Genomic DNA, 17,812 nt, shown 5'->3' with positions numbered 1-17,812 from the left:
AGAGGAAATCACTCAATTAAAAAAAAAAAAAAAAATTGCAAATGAATTAGGAAAAGAGTCAAGCATTGACCAAATGTCACTTGATATATTACTGGAGGAATACCACCACAAATGAGGAACTAAAATAAGAAGTCATTCTTATTCAACAAAACAACATCATTCACTGTTGTTCTGCAGGGAAACCTAAAATAACATCACGATCATCATATGAGATGAAAGATAATCAATATATGAATCAATCTCACTGTTCCTCACACATCATCATCATCATCACACTGCATGTGTGCAGAGATCAATCACACAGAGCATCATCTTACTGACAGACACGTCACATGACCTCACATCTCACTCCTATTGGCAGTCGCCGCTGCTGCTCATTTGCATTAAATTCAACTTTTCTCAGCTTTGTGGCATCAATGGACACACCATCACATTAAAAACAGCCACATATATCACATCTTATGATTATTTCAGCTCACTTTGCTGCTGTAAATCACTGAATATATGTGAGAAAACATTCTTAAGAATAACAAGCTTGTCTAGTGTAGGATTTGACACGTTATAAACTTGTGTTTCTGCATGAATATGATATTTTCTGCTACGGTGTGGTATTATGAGCTCTGTATGTCTGCTGATCTCTACAGGAGCGTGAGAAGCGTTCAGATCACGACTGATGAGGGTCATTATGAAGAACTGGGACAGTCTGAATTACACATTACTGGGGTAAAACCCTACAGCCGCTCCAACCCTGACAAACACACCCCAGCCCGTCTGACACACAACACAAAATAATGAAACAGAATCACTCCAAACAGCTGAAGAGTCACTACTTCTGCTCTGAACTACAGAAAACAAGCGAACGCTCAGTGTGATTACGGGACTCAACACATCCACACACACAAATATCTCAAGATCTATAAGCTCAGTCTATATTGAGCTCTGTATAATCCACACACACCTCACGTTGCATAACGTGACAATTTACATAAGTGTAAAACACACACCTACACACTCTTGTTTAACAAAGAGACACAGGGGGAGGTAAAAAAAAAAAAAAAAAAAGAGAGACACGAGATGGGAAACAGAACAAGAGAACGAGCAGAAATACAGAATCAGACAAACATCTCTCTCTCACACACACACACACACACACACACAGATCTGGAGGTTTAACATGAATGAACGTGGCATTACATTACAGCCCAAAATAAGAGGACTTTTTTTTATTAAATTGTGCATAAAGAGCACAATTAGGCCTCTTTTTAGGAAGATTTTTAGGAAGATTTTTTTGCATTATGACTGTTTTTATGACAAATAAACACATTTACTCAATAGTATCATTTCTGAAATGCATCTTTTGAGGTTTTTTTGCAACTCAAATTATTCTCATTGATGATTCTCATTAATAGCCTATATATCTGTTTTAATGCAGGGCTTGCAAAATCGCTAACCAGGGCTATTGCATCTTCTCTACCAAAATGCATCAGCGCCTGACGGGCTATACTGAATAGTGATATAAAATTCCTTCCTTGATTCGCGTTGTTCACTCGCTTGTGGTGGTGAAACGGATCGTATTTGACCATAAAAAAAAAAAAAAGATTCGATCTGTGACTCAAAATCTGGAATATGATCTGAACCATGAGATTTGTGATGCATTGCATTCCTACGCTCTTGATATGTTATTTGAAGGAAAAATACAATCACAGAAGTTTTTGATCATGCTGATTTGTCCGTAGTGAAGTTCAACCGATGTCTTTTTTTATTCAGGCTAGTTAAATTCATTTTGAGCTATCAGAATTCAAATGAACCTACCAAAGAACGCCTGCCCAAAGGGATTGTGAAATTGTGCAAGCCTGGTAATAGATTACTATAGAAAATACTACAAATGATTGGATTTTAATTAGCATTCAGCAAATTTTGATGTGCTAAATAATAAATGAATACTTGATTTACAGTGTTTTCACATCTGGCCCGTTGTTTCGGAACCTGGCACGTTTGGGCATAAGTGAACACGGCAATCACGCTCGGATCCAGGCCAAAACAGTCGGTCCGAGATCGCCTGAACGAGGTGGTCTCGGCTTGATTGAAAACAACTCTGGAGTGGTTCAGTTGTAGTGAGAAAGCAATCCGATCCAACGGACCAACGAACCAGGGTATATCACACTGTATAATGGGTGATTACGTACGTTCCGTGAAAAGCAGTGAGTGTGCATGTCTTCATTCAAAATCAAAGCGCACCTTTTCATTTTATAATGCCGTCTTAATGCTCTTCGTAGTAGGTGCATTTTAACAATGTTTTGCTGACGAATCCTGGATTCCTGCTCAAAATGATAAATTAATAAATATGTGTGTGTGTGTGTGTGTGTGTGTGTGAGAGAGAGAGTTTGTTTGCCTCTCTTTCCAAATGAATCATGTTTATTGTCATTCCAGCTCCGTGGACCAATGAGAGGACAGTTTACTCGCACATGACTTGTATTAACAATTTTGGTTCGTTTAGAAACTTTGCCGTGTGAAAGCAAACCGCACCAACAATAAAAACCAACATTGTAATCATTTTAATCCCTGTTTCGGAACAAAGCAATCGATCTACAGGTGTGAAAACACCCTTAAATAATATATTCTTTTTTCACATTAGTATAACTAGAAAATAAGGGTAAAATGTGTTTAACTATCAATGTTAAAAAATAAATAAATAATTATCACAATTAAAAAATATTTTAAAAAAATCACAATTTCTTTCTTTTAATTTTGTAGATTTAGGAAATATGAGCAACGCGTTCTTGACAGAGTGAGATTCACAAAGTTTTGCTTGACTTTCATGTCACTTCCTCTCTGGGCAGGAAATTAACACTCAACACAGCAGAAGCAATGAAACGTTTAATGACTGATGTCAAATGTGTCATGACTCATATATCAGTGCGTGTGTGTGTGTGTGTGTGTGTGTGTTTTAGAACTGAAGGACAGACAGACAGTCTTCAGTGGTGAGGTTTCATGTGGTGTCTATGAATAGCAGCTCAGGATTGATCTCTCTGCGTGGGCAACACACACACACACACACACACACACACAAAGAGAGTCTCTCTCTCTCTCGTCTCACCCTGTAATTAATCCCACCTGCTAATAAACAATCCCACTGCAAATAGCTGCCTGGTAATTGTGTCCTGAAGTGAGCTGAATCTGACAACACCTCCCTCTGCAGACGTCTCAACGGTGAACATGATTCGTAAATAACACTAAACACTGGACTAGATAAATGTGCGCATGAATATAAATATCACACACACATTATCACGGACTGCAGGTGATCACATGACTGACATTCAGACTTCCACACAACAGTTACACATGCAGGTAAACCAGCTTCAATTTTAAAAAAGTACTGTAAGCATGGAGTTCATATCAGGTCACTGACATTTCACACAAAGTGCTCTGTAATTCTGTTCAGTTCCACAGTGTCAACAGAGACTCAGAAGTCAACGCTAATCAGAAATACACAGACTGACAGTCCTCTGAAACACACAAACACACACACCAGTGGAGCCACACAAACACCGACTCAATATTGAGATGCTGGTCTGTATATCAAAACACTCAGATCGCCACTCAACCAATCAGAACACTCGGATGACCGCCTGGCCAATCAGAACACTCACAATGCCACTCTCAATCAATAAGAATACTAAGGCCAGTGCTGCTCAACCAATCAGAATGCTGAGAATGCTATTCGACCAATCAAAACACTCGGACAACCGCTCGACCATTCAGAACACTTTGAATGCCACTTGACCAATAAAACACTCAAACTGCCACTCAACCAATCAGGTCACTTGAAACTCCACTCTTGACCAATCAAGACATGCCTGACCAATTAGAATGCTCGGAACACCGCCCGACCAATCAGAACACTCATAAGGCTGCTCTTGACCAATCAAAAGACTCAGAGCGCTGCTTGTCCAATCAGAACACCAGAATAGTCGAAAGAAAGTTGTTCTCTCTCGTATTCTCACTGGATATGCACACTCTTCATTTCCTAAACATTTTGCTCAGCCTCTCTGATTCTGATCTTCACGTGTTCATCTCTTGTTGACGCTCTGGCTGCTGTTATTGATTTATGAGCAGCTCCTCATGTCTCTGAATCAAACACCCACATGAACACAGCAGTCAATCAGCACAGCACATGAATTTGACATTATTTGTTTTGCTAAATCTCAATAACACCATCATATATGTGTTGTTCCATGAGTGAGCTCTGCTATAAACACATACACACACACACACACACACACACACACACACATACGTTGAGTCTGGACTCATTAAGCACTAAACTGTCACACAGATAGCTCAGTGTTCATCCACTCTACTTGTGAACATTCAAAACACACACACACACACACACACACACACACGAGTTTGGACAGTATCAGGTGCTCCAGACACAGAGGTAATAGGTTACAGTGATGTTAATGTTACAGTAAAAGTGAAGAGCTGTTCTTAGATAGACATGGCTCAATAAACCATTACATTTGTTGATTATATTTAATAAGAATACACCATTTCTTTGAGAATAATTAGTGTATAATTGCAGCTGTTTAGTGATGCAGTGATACAGATTAATACTGTTTTGAGTGTGTTTAACTGCATTTCAATATGACTTCAAACACATCTATTATCTAATCAGAGCTGTTAGTATGTCAATTTAGCATGTTTCCTACATGTCTGCAAACATTATGGGATTTTAATGCTTTCGTACAGTCTGAAAAATTACATGCAGCACCTTTAATAATCATTTATCAAGCAGGAGTAAAAGCAGCAGGACTGAGGCAGATGTGCTGGTGTGTTTCACGAGTCAAATGGCTTTTCCTGAATGGACTGAAATATTGATGATGGTTATTAATAATGCCATCATTTCACCAACGACACGAAAACCTTCTGAGCATCACCTGGGTGTTTCCCCGGTAACAGAGAGAGAGAGAGAGAGAGAGAGGAGCACTGCTGCTACAATATGACAACATCTGCTGACACACACACACACACACACACACACACACACAACATTAAAATTTATACATAACAGATTTCAAGAATGTGAATACCTGTGCAAAACTCACCACTACAATGCAATGGTGTTGGAGGTGGTCGCTAAGGTGTTGCTGTGGTAATATACTGCATGTATATTAAATATCTGTGGAGATCATGTTCTGATGTGTGTGATATCTACACCACAGTCATCCACTGCAGATCAGAGAGAGGCCGATCACCTTTAGACCGATGTAAAAGATAAAACATCTGTGATTAAACATGCAGAGAGAGAGAGAGAATCTGCAGATCAGTTTCAGTGTCTCTCGTTCGCTTCACAGCGTCTCTGAGTGACACATTGATTACAGAGTAAAGCTACAGATCAGACCAGCTTCCAGAACTGATATCAAACATCACATACACAGAAATAAAAATAAAAATAAACCCAATAAAACAAAAATTAAATAATAATAATAAATAAATGCATTTTAATATTAATAATAATGAAAACAATAATAAAATACAAAGAGCTGAAGTACTGAAGAAAAAAACACACACACAGACACTGGTCTCACCACTGCAGTCTCACACTCACTACAAAATGGTTGAATGTGTGAAATAAGTGAATAAAAGCCATTTAGTTGAACACACACACACAGAGAGAGAGAGAGAGAGAGAGAGAGAGACTCTTGTACAGAGATTCAGCCGCTGGGTAAGAGAGGAAAACTCATTGTGTCGTCTTTTATTATTAGCTCCTGTTACACACACACACACACACACACACAGTGAGAGAGAGAGAGAGAGTCCCAAACTTTCGCCCCAAGTCATTTAATTGAGTCGTTTAATAGAGTGGCAAACGTCCAGATGCTGCTGCTGCACTGCAGTGAGACACTGCACACACACACACACACACACACACTCCATCAGAAAGATGTCTGAGAAGACGATCAGCTCCTGAACTGAATCTGCTCTGATAAATACATCACAGCAAACACAATCAACACGTCACTAATGTGTTCATTACTGATGCTCACGTGATCATTATTCCATTTGTCTCCACGGCAACACAAAAATACTTATTACTATCATTGCAGTACAACTATTATTGCACTGATAAATTAACCCAGATTAACCCAGCGCTCGACTAGACAGAGAGATCCTCGCATTCAGACACATGTCACACGGTTCAATCAGGACAAATAACAAAAATCATCTGAGGAATCAAATGAACGGCAGCAGCGTGTGTTTTGATCATCAACATCCTTCAGTCTAGAACACATGATGAGTTTGTATTCATACACTGTACATACAGCAGTCTCAAACCACTGATGAATCTGATATTTTATATACTTCTCTAATTTAATATTAAAGAAGAGTTATACATTACAAATGGCATTATCAGAATAGCAGGTTCATCTGAGAGCCACTTTAGATAAAAGCATCTGCTAAATGAATAAATGAAAATTACTGGAAAGAGCTTTGAAATTATTTACGCTGATCTAAAATATTCTTGTTTTTAGTGTCAAAATCTTAAAACTTCTGTCATTTCCAGGTTCAAGGAAACATAAAACCCACAAACATAAATTAGCCAGTATGATTCTATACATATACCCTACTAATCAAAAGGTTAGAAATTAATTATTCATCAAGGACACATTAAATTGTTCAGAAGTGACAGTAAAGACATTTATAATGTTATAAAAGAGATATATTTCAAATAAATACTGTTCTTTTGAACTTTCTGTTCATCTGTGAATCCTGAAAAATAAAATGTATGACGGTTTCCACAAAAATATTGCGCAGCACGACTGTTTTCAACATTAATAATAATCAGAAATGTTTCTTGAGCAGCAAATCAGCATATTAGAATGATGCTGAAATCAAGATTTGATCACATGAATAAATTAAATTTGAACAGATATTCACATAGAAATTAGCTATTTTAAATTATAATATTATTTCACTATTTTTACTGTATTTTTGATCAATTAAATACAGCCTTAGTGAGCAGAAGAGACTTCTTTTAAAAACTTTTGAATGCTATTCTATGTCAGTTCATTCCATCAAGAACATCATGATATCAGCTAATCACGTCAAACTAACTGAATAATGTTAACCAGCACAGGTGAGACTCATTTACAAACACATAAGATGTGCATCTTTGACGTGATCTGCATCCAAACCTGAAGCACAGAGCAGCGTGTGTTCATCAGATCAGATCAGTCAGGTGAGCATCAGACGCCCTTCATTCTCTCCTCTCTTAAAGAGTCTGAAATCCTCCCATGGTGCAGCTGACGGCTCTGCAGTTAACGGTGTTACACACACACACACACACACAGCTTCACGTCTCCATCAGTAACTCAATCACACTGTGTCTCTCCACCAGTTTCAGCATCCCGTCTCAACATCTAAACAGTGCTCAGGTTCACACAGCAGCGCAGGACGGATCTGTTCACACACACTTCAGTTACGAGAGTCACACACTACAACTGAAACGATCAGGACTCATTGAACTGCTGAATGTAATGAATAATCTAATTAATTTAAAACAATGCTGCTTAAGGTAAACAGTCAGAAATTGAATGACGAACACAGACACAAGCCATAGAACAAAAATATATATATATATATATATAATAATAATAATAAACAAAACTAACTAACAAACACAGACACATTATTTATAGCACTTTGGCCCTATGAAATCTTTTTTTTTATTTTATTTTTTTTAATAAATTTAATGTTTTCCACGTTTTGTTTTAAATCAGGTAAATCAATTTTAATCATCCAAAAGCATGTCTAATCAATTGAATTCATAAATCTTTAATACAATCAATCTTTAAATGCTAATTAAAATAAAATCTAAACACTTCATTACAACAGAATATATTATATTTTCTGTTTTAATTTTATTTTTATTTTTAGTCAGTTTGTTGTGTTTTTGTCATTATTACTTTTTTGTCTACATAGCTTATATTCACTTATTTCAGTTTTAGTTTTAGTTATTGTACTGCATGAAGTTAAACTAAACAAAAATGAAAAATGTTGCTTTAGCAACTAGCTGTATAGAGATTAATATACATTTTTATTTCAGTTAAAGTTTATTTCAAATGGCATTTAATGGTTTTAGCTTTAGTTAACTATATATAATAATAACCCTGACCACAATGTTGCATTTTTATTTCTTTTATTTTGTTAAATAAAATGCAGCACAACAAAGAATGTTTTTATCATTTTCAAAAGTAATACATTTCTGTAATATTTTTTTCAAGTTATGTCAAACTTTTATTATAGCAGGCTGTCATCCAAGAGACACAACTGCATATAAAAAAAAAAAAAAAAAAAAAAACACTGCAATTCAATTAGTCACAGACACTAGCCATATCTTGATTGTAATTTGATTAACTGTACAGCACTACTTTGGAGATAATAAATTCAAATATTTCCAAATTCTGTCACATTCTGCATTCTACAGTAAATGAGATTTTTGAGACTGGATTCATGATTATCACGCTCTTCATCTAACAGCAGTGTCAAGTGTTCAGAGCAATGACTGACACCAAACACATGATGACCGTGAGATCAGATTTGTGTTACCCTGAGCCTTCAGAAACACAAACATCATAAGATCAACGTCTGTGATTCACACTGGACTGTGATTTATCTGCTGTTCTCACAGACAGGCCGTTCTCACACTATTTATGACCAGCGGATCCAGACGTAACACTCAGTCTGGTTTAATAACATAACCGGATCGGTTCAGAACTGAACCACGGACGCCTCCGTCTGCAGCTGATCCAATATTAATGCGGCCATAACTCAGTCACAGCAGCCGCAGGACTTCACCGACCCGAAGACGTTCTGTGAGCTTAAAGCAGACGCTTCAGTCCGACCAGAATAACAGAACCGAGAGAGAGATTCACTGACCCATAACGCCTTGCTCTGATCCTCACTGCAATTAGCACACCAGCTTAATGAGAAGAAACAATTTCAAGTCAAAAGATAGAGAACAAGCGTGTGTGTGTGTGTGTGTGCGTGTGTGTGTGTGTGTGTGTGTGTGTGCGTGTGTGTGTGCGTGTGTGTGTGTGTTCTAGGGCAAGGTCGGAGGGCCGAGTTATTAGTTCTATTGATCACAACACCAAATCAACAGCTGTGAAACCCCTCAAACACAGCAGAGGCACATGGCAGCTCTCTGGAGCTCTGTTATCATCATAACCTGCTAAAAACACAAGCCACTGCTGTTCAGTTAGCATGTTTTTGCTTAGTCTTCTCTCTACAGTAAGACCAGTCAAAGACTAGCATCCCCACTGGACCAATCAGCATCCAGAGATCACGAGAAACTGATCCTGCCGCCCACACAGAGCCAATCAGGATAAAACAGATGGAAACTTTACAGACGCATTCATACATTATAATGTTACAGTGTAACAGAAAACTACACTCTTAAAAAAAAAAAAAAGGTTCTTTATTGGCATTGATGGATCGTTTAACATTTGTGGGAGCTTTTCTTTGTACAAAAGGTTCTTTATAGTGGAAAATGGTTCTTTAGATTATTCAGATGTCTTTCAAACTAAGACAAACATGGTTCTATCTATTTCATCACAGCAACAAAAAAAAAAACACCTTTTGCAACATTTATAAAGTCCCCCTGAAATCACAAATTATTTTTAATAGTACAAATTAAATATTTAAATGTTTTTTTTCTGGTGTAAATAATTTATTCATACTTTAAAATGGCTTGAATTCTACACCTGTACCTCATTTAATATGCACAGATCTGTGGGTATGTAAATTAGTTCCCGCCTCCACCCAATCACAGCAGCCCTGTCTTCCTGCTCCACTTTCACTCGGTGAACTGAAGTAAACACTACACAACGGCAAACGGTAATAATGGATTCATTCAGCCGTACATGTTTGAACCAGAAACTGATTCTGAAGAAGAGGAACCAATCGTCTACAGATCCATGTATCAGAATGCTAATGCATTTAATATATCGCTCTCTGTAATATCAGAATCACAAAGTAATTGTTATCATTTAGCCTGACTGCATTACAAAACAGCTCATAATGTGTTGCTAATGTTAGATAAACCGTGTTCCCGTTCACCATCTCAGACAGAAACCTTCTGAAACCCAGCATCCTCGGGTAGAAACACTTCACTAATGATATGAAACACTGACGGTAGAAAACGGTGTTTCAGTCTGCGTTTTTGAGACTGTCTTTGGTTCTCTGCAGTTTTAAGGAGAAAATGCTCAGCAATTCTGTTGACTGATGAATTTTCACATCTCTAAGCATATTAAAAACACCAGATAAACACAAAAACATTGTGATTTTCACCACAAGGGATATTTAAGAGTGTATCCACCTTTTCCCTATGGCCCATAATGCTTTGTGTGAATTATGGAAGTCATTTCAGTTAAACTGCAAACAATCAGCAAAAGATTCACTCTATGAATGCAATAATAAGCATTTTCAAAACTGAACACAATGAGGTGACATTTTTCTACATTATTATTATTCTACTACTCAAAAGCATCAACAAATTCATTTTAGCATACCATGAATAACCCCTAAAGCTTGATTATTTCTGCAACAATATTAGAGATGTGTTAAATATCACTGTAGTAATAAATGTCTGTATATGTTGCCTTAAGCAAAAATGTTCATTAACATCAGTGATAACATTTCAAAGTGATTTCTGTTTTTTTTTTGATACATAACAAATATTGTATTTCCCTGCTTTAGAAACATTCTGATAAACAGTGCTAATAGAGATTAGAAGCGAAAAGGGAGACAATTGCATTTAAATCATCTGGAGACGTGAGGATTTGAGGAGAAAAACAGAATCTTACAGTGAATTATTCATGGGATATACTGCACATTAAACCACAAACGTACAGGATGTGTTGTCTTTTTATATTTCTAGTGGAACACAAAGGAAAAAAAGAAAATAAAGGAAAAGACACAGTGACTGAAAACAGCTTGTGCCATAGATATTCTTGTTATATCACGTCACATTAAAACACCAAGTGTTATATTATTCTCCTGACGTCTGAAAACAGAACATGAGGGAAAACATACAGCTCACAGACTTATTATTGTAGCACAACCTTATGATCTGGAATGATTTGTTTCAGTCTTTTCAAGTGGAACTTCCACAAATCAGAAGTGCTTCCATAATACGAGACACAGTAGACTCATTAAAGGGATAGTTCACCCAAAAATGAAAATTTGATATTTATCTGCTTACTCCCAGGGCATCCAAGATGTAGGTGACTTGGTTTCTTCAGTAGAACACAAACGAAGATTTTTAACTCAAACCGCTGAAGTCTGTCGGTCATATAATGGCAGTCAATGGGCACACAATCTTTGGGAGAAAAAAAAACATGCACACACAAATCCAAATTAAACCTTGTGGCTCGTGACGATACACTGATGTCCTAAGACACGAAACGATCGGTTTGTGCGAGAAACTGAACAGTATTTATATAATTTTTTACCTCTGATAAACCTCAATGTCCAACTGTCACAACATCCGGAGCGCGAAGCGTCAACCTGCTCTGGCACATTGATATAGATATACATACATAGATTCATCATTAGTGACGGTTTCTATGGGCCACAATATGTAAGGATCTACGTATATATCTATGTATATATACATCTATGTTCCAGAGCCGTTGGCGCGTCACGCGCCGGATGTTGTGGATGAGCTCAGGAGAGTTGGACATTGAGGTGTATCAGAGGTAAAAAATTATATAAATACTGTTCAGTTTCTCGCACAAACCGATCGTTTCGTGTCTTAGGACATCAGTGTATCGTCATGAGCCACAAGCCATTAATTTGGATTTGTGTGTGCATGTTTTTTTTTCTCCCAAAGATTGTGTGCCCATTGACTGGCATTATATGACTGACAGACTTCAGCGGTTTGAGTTAAAAATCTTTGTTTGTGTTCTACTGAAGAAACAAAGTCACCTACATCTTGGATGCCCCGGGGGTAAGCAGATAAACATCACATTTTCATTTTTGGGTGAACTATCCCTTTAAGACATCGGTGGATGCAAACTTCAGAAGATCCACTTCAGCTTCAGAAGCTCTGGAATATAGAGCAGGAGTCGTACAGACTACTGACATACTTTAAAAGGACAGTTCATCCAAAAATAATCATTTACTTGTCCTCGTGACATTTCTAAAGGCTTACCTTCTTCGGTGGAACACAAAAGCAGGTATTTTGAAGAGCAAACCCCCTTGACTTTCATTGTATGTACCAAAAAAAAAAAACCAAGACATTTCTCTGAATATCATCTTTTGTGTTCAACGGATGAAAGAAAGCAAGTCAAACAGGTTTGGAATGGCATGAGGGCGAGTAAATTATCATTTTTAGTGAATTATTACCAATGGATCAGTAGCTCAAGTCAAAAAGAGAAAAGTGAAGCGTTTTTTCAGTTCAGAGAGTATTTATACTATCACTCTAACTAACCTCATCTGCTCTGTTAACAGGGAAACATTCTCACAACCTTCACTAAATTGTTTTAAAAAGTTATTTAATTCTTAAAGGGGTCATCGGACGCCCATTTTCCACAAGTTGATATGATTCTTTAGGGTCTTAATGAAAAGTTTATAACATACTTTGGTTGAAATTTCTCAGTGGTAGTGTAAAAAAAACACCCATTTTAAACCTGTCAAAATCAGCTCTGTTTTCAGCACGCTATTCTAGTCCATGTTGCTTTAAATGCTAATGAGCTCTGCTGACCCCGCCCCTCTCTTCCGTGGTGACTAGCAGTAGTGTTTACTTTAGCGGTGAAACTGGCTAACTAGCACATTATTAGGAAAGGCGATTTGCAAAGATTCATAAAAACCCATTACACTCACTTCTTCTGTAGATGATCCAAATTTTATCCAAAATAAAAGTTTTTGTTTACATAATATATACTGTGTGTGTGTGTGTGTGTGTGTGTGTCTGTATTTATTATGTATAAATACACACACATGCATGTATGTATTTTAGAAAAATGGGTAACACTTTGTTTCGATAGTCCACTTTAGACATTCTACTAACAGTAAATAACTTTGCAAATTCATGTCAACTAGCAGTCATTAGAGTATTAGTAGACTGTCTGCTTAATATCTTCTAACACTTTATTTTGATGGGTCCACAACATACAACATACTGACTATAAGAATCTTTGCAAGTATGTCAACTTTTTCTACTAACCCTAAACCTAACCCTCTCTACTCTGAGAGTTAGTAGACATGTAGTTGAAAATTAATGAGAATTAGTTGATATGTAGTTGCAAAGTTACTTATCTATCAGAATAAAGTGTAACCAAAATGTCGGTAACAATCCAAGACATCCATACGTACAAAGAAAGCAAAACAAATACATTCAGAAATTAAGTTCTGTGTAATAAAGTGGAATGACACAGGGGAAAAGTACTGAACACGTGAAGAAAGGAGGTGCAAAAAGGCATGGAAAGCCAAAACATCTCTAAAATCTATCAGTAATTAGAAAGAAATCCTGCCCCTTGTCAGTGGAAATTAATATTAGCTGCTTCAGTCCCAACTGATAGCCTATAAAAAGGTGTCTCATGACCAATGTGTCACGCAAGAAACATTTCACGATGGGTAAAATCAAAGAGCTTTCTCAAGACCTTCACAACCTTATTGTTGCAAAACATACTGATGGCCTTGGTTACAGAAGGATTTCTATACTTCTGAATGTTCCAAGATTTCTGAGAGAGGAGTGAAAACAATTATCAGAAGAGTTGTCCAAAAGCCAAGGACCACTTGTGGAGAGCTTCAGAAAGACCTGGAATTAGCATGTACAATTATTTCAAAGAAAGCAATAAGTAATGCACTCAACCGCCGGGGCCTGTACGCACGCTCACCACGCAAGGCTCTAATGCTGAAGAAAAAAGCATTTTGAAACTCGTTTACTGCACAACATTTAGACAAGCCTGTGAAATACTGGGAGAATATAGTCTGGTCAGATGAGACAAAAATTGTACTCTTTGGATTGGATGCCATAATACACACCATGGTTGGAGGTCAAATGGCACTGCACATCACCCCAAAACATCATAGTGCGGCACTGGCAAAATTCATATAGTTGAAGGAAGGATGAATGGAAAAATGTAGCGAGACATTCTTGCTAAAAATCTGCTGCCATCTACCAGGATGATGAAGATGAAATGAGGGTGGACATTTCAGCGAGACAATGATCCCAAACACACAGACAAGGAAACTCTCAGTTGGTTTCAGAGAAAGAAAGCTGCTAGAATGGCCAGCCAATCACCTGACTTGAATCCAATTGAAAAGCTATGGAAAGAACTAAGTTTAGAGTTCATAGAAGAGGCCCATGAAACCTTCAAGATCTGAAGACTGTTTGTGTGGAAGAATGGGCCAAAATCACACCTGAGCAATGCATACGCTAGTTTCTCCAAACAGGAGGCGTCTTGAAGCTGTCATTACCGACAAAGGCTTTTGTACGAAATAGTAAATACATTTCTGTAAGTGTGTTCAATACTTTTTCTCTTGGTCATTCCATTTTATTACACAGAACTTAATTTCGAAACTTATTTGTATTGTTTTCTTTGTATGTATGGATTACTTGGGTTGTTACCGACATCAATGGCACCTTTAGAAATATATTTACTGAGAAAAATGGTGACGTGTTCAATACTTATTTTATTTTAGAAAACTGGATATTTCAACGTTTGCCTGGGTGTCTCACTGAAACACACACGTGTTCTCCATCAGATCAGAGGCGCTCTGAAAGCTGATGAGGAACGACCATCACAGACAGAAACCACAACTACTGATCGACTCTGGAACGAGCCGTACTGAACCAAATATCAGTGGTTCAGGAGGCAACAGTGGCTCGGGTTCTTCACTGGCTCGACATGACAATCAATGACTTGATCAAAGCACAGAGCCCAGACGTGACATGTGTCCTCATGCAGGTGTCACCACGAACACTGTTCATAAAACCACTGAACACCAGCCTAAATGAAGGGGAAGCGGTGTGGATCTAATCCTGCTCTGGAATGAGGAAGAGGTTTTTCTCATTAAACAATGAATGCAAATCAATGACAAGCTCCATGAGCTCAAACACTCGCCAATCCTCAACACAAACTCACAACGCCTGAGATCAGAAAAACAGACAAACCACAGCGTCGCTCATTCAGACCGCAGACATCTCTGGTCTTTTCATTTCTAAACTGATTTCTAACTAATGACCAGTTAAGCACAATGTTCAAAATTAAATGTATTATAAAGGGTTTTATTTTTTGTTTTATTTTTTTCTGGATGAGTCAGGAAAGGTTAAAAAATAACATAAGCATTAAAGAGAAAATGAAACGTGATGCATTTATGAGTCAAACAACATTTATTTGTAAAAAAAAAAAAATCTTTAACCCCTTTACAATAAGGTAAGTGAACACATTAACTAACATACACTAAAAATTAGCAATAAAGTATGCTAGGATATTTATTCATATTTTTTAAACGTTACATAATATAAGCTCAGGTCCAATAAATAATATTAATAGATGCAAGTTTTAATTTTTGACATTGTATTAGTAGCCTAAATTTTGAAATTAATATTAGGCGACATTAAATTATTTAGTTTATAACTCATGTTAACGCATGCACGAGTGAATGAGTCGATCATCAGGTTATAACCCTTCAACGCTTTCTTTAAAACAAACTAAACACTGAGTCGCAGAAATCTGAAACTCGTTACAGCGAGCGCGTGCACAAAGACGCCCTGACAGCCCACGGGAGCGCGCACCTGTCTCCGCGCGCTATAAATAAAACAATAACACATCTGAGTTCTGCTGATGACTGTAAATAAGCAATAACCATGACAAAAGCATTCCATCTCCATGCCTTACAGTGTCTACCGCTGCGTCTGGATACGAATAAAGCAGCTAATCAATAATCAATCAGGGAAGAGACCGGATGAGCAGGTGCGAACGACAGATAATAGCAACAAATTCGACTTTTAACTCAATAAACGATTCTGGTTAATAATACCTCACATCGATGAATCTGAAAGTTGTTTTCGCAAATGATCAGGATTTAGGGTTGTACCCCCAAACATACTGACAAACCGAAATAAAACGAAATAAATAAATAAATACAATTAATTTATATTAATAAAAAAAAAAACACACACACACACACACACACACACACACACACACACACAAATGAATACATATTTTATAATAAAAATAAATACGTCTATTAAACATTTAAATTATTTAAAATTAAATTTTAGGTTACTTGTGGAATATTTATGTATGGTTTATTTTAATACTTAGTTTATACACAATAACTAAACCATATAGACGAACATAAGACCACAGCAGTATACTCAAAGTTAGATGACCGTATTAACACACAAACATTTAAGAGAGAGAGTGTGTGTGTGTGTGTGTGTGTGTGTGTTCTGTGCGCCACGAAGCCTCTGATAATGGTTTATCCATTCACGCAGTGTGATCAGATGAATGGAAAAGTTTGAGCCATGATTTCTTGAACTCACCTTGATTTGTGTCATTAAAGTTTGATGTGTCGAGATGATCCTGAACGAGTCTCTCAGCGAACGAACTGTCAGATAGTATTGCGCTCCGGTGCGTTTAAACGAGCGCAAACAAACGCAGATCCTTCAGACAGAGATATTCCTCCAGAACACTCAAATCCACGAGACAAATCCATTCATGAGCTGAAGCGGATTCCCTGCTGCTCCTCACGCGTTCCTCATGCTGGGTTCTGGATTCAGGAACGATCTTCAGACGCGTCTCCCTCGAATCCCTCAGACGCGCACCGAGGCTCCATCTCCAGTCATCTGCTGCTCCTGAAGACGCAGGAACACCGTCGCGAGCCCGTGTGTTGAGTGTCTCGCGTGGGTTCTGTTGCATCACCTGAGCGCGCGCGCGCACCTCCGCCTCAGGTGAGCGCACGCGGGAGCGCGCGTTCCCGGTGATTCTGTAGAAGAGAGACAGGGATGCTCATCCTGACGCGCTTCAATAAACGTGTCCGTCAGCTGGAAGAACATCTGTCACTGTCCCAAAACCGTCTGTGCTTCCTACCTAGACAGCATTTCTAGTGCGCGTCAGAAGCGCGCGCAGGGCGTAACGATCCCAGTTAACAAAGATGTGTCTAAGAACATTTAGCTAACATTCCCATTAAGTTCTGGAAACGTTATTTCTGAGCGTTTTTTAATATATTAAGAACGTTTCTTCTTGGTTATGTGAACGTCAGAGGAACAGTCCACTCAATCATTTTAGAAAACGAATGTTACATTTGAATGGTCTTTCAATTTTTAACACTCTTTTTTTATATATATTTAAATGGCGTTTTATTGGTTATGCGTGCATTACAGAAAATTTGCATTTTATTGTTTTGAAACCCTTATAAAAACTTTTTTTAAATGTTCAAAACGTCGAAAATATTCAGCAAATATTAGTAACGTCATGAGGACGTTCCAAGAACACTTGCTCTGAACATGACCAGACTGTATATCAAACATTAATCATGTTATAAGAACGTTCCATAAACAATATTTTAGTTTTTTTTTTTTTTTTGTCTGAAAAAATACATAATCATTGTAATATTAGGGAGACATTTCTAATCAATTATCTATATTTTTATAGAAATCATTAGCTATGGCTTAAAGACAAAAATATAAAGATTTCAACATTTATTAATCTTCATGTTGCTGCAAAAACAGATCACATTATTTTCTCTCGAGAAATTCTGAAGAATCATCATGCAATGCATATGATGG

The 17,812-nt window shown here is 37.4% G+C and overlaps 1 protein-coding gene across 1 annotated transcript in view; it reads right to left on the bottom strand.

The window, feature by feature from the left end:
• LOC131542155 (voltage-dependent T-type calcium channel subunit alpha-1I-like) overlaps positions 1 to 17,060 on the bottom strand; it is a 145,712-nt gene extending 128,652 nt beyond the window's left edge. The window contains exon 1 of the mRNA XM_058778542.1: positions 16,568 to 17,060. The gene's annotated coding sequence lies outside the window, so the exon portion shown is untranslated. The remainder of the gene's footprint in view (positions 1 to 16,567) is intronic.
• Between the last annotated feature and the right edge of the window lie 752 nt (positions 17,061 to 17,812).

Source organism: Onychostoma macrolepis, chromosome 06 (assembly GCF_012432095.1).
Source record: "Onychostoma macrolepis isolate SWU-2019 chromosome 06, ASM1243209v1, whole genome shotgun sequence".
In the NCBI taxonomy this organism is placed as follows: Eukaryota; Metazoa; Chordata; class Actinopteri; order Cypriniformes; family Cyprinidae; genus Onychostoma; species Onychostoma macrolepis.
Note: the sequence above shows the minus strand (reverse complement) of the source record. Positions and strands in the feature narration are given on the sequence as shown.